A 3352-nucleotide genomic window follows, 5' to 3' on the forward strand; every position below is an offset into this window, starting at 1 on the left:
TATATTTTAATAAATATATTTACAAGAAAATAAACAGAGGTAGAGGCGCATCAAATCTTGCCAACAAAATCTAATGGAGGGTGAGATCGCAACATATAAAGCTAGTAGTGTGCAGTGCTGCATTGTTTGACCATAGACCCAATATTAAATGTACAGGGAGTTAATCCTTCACCTTTCTATTTATAGCATGCTATCTTTTACATATAAAATATTAAAATCAACGATGCAAAGAGTTGCGCCCTCTGCTCTGTTCGCTTTATTCCTAGATTTGGTACAGTTTCCATTAACATAATTATTATTGTAATTAATCAATCCTACGTTAATAATAACAAAACCGATCCATGATATCTCTAGAAGCTAGCACACGCGTGGCAGCAGCATCACCCATCTAAACCTAAAGTTGCCCTACTCATCAGGGAATTGATAGGTTGAATAACATATAAGGTTACTTCACTCAAGACAAAACAGTTTTCAGAACATTTACACATGCCAGTATCTCATATTATGTCACTATAGTTTATTGCTGCATGTTTATTAACACTTTCGTGGTGTAGATACTGATAGCTCCTTATTTGGTCTCCTAATTAAAATATTAGATTTTTAAATTTCACTGTGTACTTTGGGTAAAAAAAGAAAAAAAAATTCAATAGTTAGTGTTTGCCTTCGGGGCAATGACTCTAAAAGAATTTTATAAAAAAAAAAATTGGTTCATGTATATTATTATTTTAGTTTAACAAGTCTTACAAAGCAATTGGTGGCAAAGTTTGAGGATCTAGCTACGAAAACAATGTGGCCACATATATATATGCGGAAATCAGATACGATATTTAATTACACATTTATTATATTTAATATTATGTAAAATTGTTAAATAATTTAATAAATTTAGTTAAATTATCATTTAACAATTCTTTATAAACTTCACATAAAAATAACTAAATACTAATCTTCGTTAACAGTATGTGTGCTCTCTTTGAGGGCCATGAACCTCTAAAAGTGAGTCACCATGTTGTCTTGTCATCAGGACATACCTAACCGTTGCCACAGTTTAGTGCATAACATTCACAAGCTAGCTAGTGACACCGCAAAGAGCCACAAATAATAAAAATCATTATTCAATCTGAAAAGCCAAAGATTTTTCATCACGATAACCTGATATTCATTTGATCCTATCCTTACTCATTGATTAGCAATTTTAAAATTCATTTAGATATATATAATATATTTCGTAAATTAAAAATATTCATAATTAAAAATTGAAGTAGATCTTTAATCGTATATATTTTGGGAGAAATATTCTACTAAAAATGATGTAATTAATTATAAAATTAAAAACAGTATAGAGATTGTTGAGTTAAGAAATTAATTAATAGAATTGATGATGACAAACATTTAATTAGTGGGTTAATCACCAAATTAGTTTTGATTATTTTTGATAAATGATGCAGGCTAAAAACAAGTGTTGCAGCAGCCCAACATCAAACAAAAGAAATATGCTATTGGGCTGAATGGTAAGTGAAAAATTAAGACAAGCCCAAGTCATTCATCCCAAGCAAAATTCTTCAAAGAAGCAAGGCAAGACACTAACGGGTTGCAAAATGGAAAACCAATCCAAGCCCGTATCCATCCCACAAAGCTTCTCTTGTAAGATTGAAGTCTTCACTCTTTCAATGTGCAACGTTCATCTCTCTCTGACCAAGTCAAATCAGCTTTAGAAAAGCAAGAAAGAGAAAGAGAGAAAGAGCTTCTTCACCAAAATAGTCACAAAAGAAGCAAGAAAGAGAAACTAAGCTTGAAAGGCAGAAGTCATCTCAACAAATTCAAACCAAATCAAGCTTAGATTATAGGTAAATCTTTTCCTCATACATGCAACTCGCTTACATCTCTTCTTCCCAACTCTCTGCTCTATCCGAAATGGGATACAAAGGAAAGAGGATTTCTGTTCTTCCCTGCTGTGTATCTACGGTGTTAAACAAGACTTGGGAACCAAGTTGGTTTTCAAGGGCTCAGATCAAGTTGACCTTGGAAGATTTCTATGGTTGTTGTTTTATGGCTTTCGGTCAAGATGAGGAAGTCAGAGGGAAAGTTTCTTCTCTAAGGATTAAGGTGAAAAAGTGAATCTGTGGGTTGGTGAAGCTCAAGGCTCAAGGTGTTGACCTTGGAAGAAGAACCCTGCAACATGCAAGGAGATAAAAAGAGGTTTGCTGTTCATTCAGAAACCAAGGAGAGAAAACCAGAGTGTGAGAACAGTGTTCTGTAAAGAAGTTCCTCTACTTGGATAATGCTTTCTTTCAAAGAAGCATTCGGCCAATACTGAAGAACTCAAACTGAGGTTTATGAATCTGGTTTTGAACATAGCAAAGAGGCTGCTGATGAAGTCAATCTCCTTCATGTTTTACTGATTGTAATGTGCTTTTCTAAGTTTATCTTTCTGTAATTTCTTGTGAGAAAAGGCATTGTGAGAAAGATTATGAAAAAGCCATGAGTGGAAAAAGGCTGAGAGAAACACTTGAGAGAGAAGCCTAGAGTTTATTTCAGATTTCTATAGGTTGATTAAGTGTCTTATATCTTGTACATGTTGGGTATCCCTTTCTTAGTTAGGTTAGCACTAAGAGTGAATAGTTAGGTATTAGCATAGCCAATGTCAAGTTAGGTTAGAACTTGAGTGTGGAAGGATTGGGTCAATCCTGTGAAATTGGTGTATGTAATACTGTTAACTATAGTGAAATTCTTCCATAGTTGTGGAGGAGACTGGACGTAGGTTGCATAGCACAAGGCAACCGAACCAGGATACATGCTGGTGTTAGCTTTTTTCTTCTCTGCTGTGTTCTGTTTTCTGATATTCATAAGACAAAAATAAATTGTCTCATAAATTTTTGCTGCTGAGTACAAATAGAATCAGAATTGAAAGTTTGTTTTAAAAGGATAAAAACAGCAACTTAAAAGGAAGGCATAGATTCAACCCCCCTTCTCTAAGCCTACCACAACCTTCAATTGGTATCAAGAGCTAAGGTCTCAAGAATCAAGCTTAACCGCTTGGAGCAAAGATCCAATGGCGAACAACTTGGGCACAACCACAGTTGCCTACACCCTCACTGAAGGCCAGTCAAACAACCGGCCACCTTTCTTCAACGGGGAGAACTACTCCTACTGGAAAGAAAGGATAAGGATTTTCATCCAATCCATTGACTACAACATATGGAAGATTGTTGTGAGCGGTCCCAAGATCCCAACAAAAACAAGTGTTGATGGAGTGGTGACTCCAAAAGAAGAAGCTAAATGGAATGAAGATGATAAGAAGAAGATAGAGATGAATGCCAAAGCAATCAACCTTCTTCACTGTGCTATCAGA

The sequence above is a fragment of the Arachis ipaensis genome, chromosome B05, assembly GCF_000816755.2.
Source record: "Arachis ipaensis cultivar K30076 chromosome B05, Araip1.1, whole genome shotgun sequence".
In the NCBI taxonomy this organism is placed as follows: domain Eukaryota; kingdom Viridiplantae; phylum Streptophyta; class Magnoliopsida; order Fabales; family Fabaceae; genus Arachis; species Arachis ipaensis.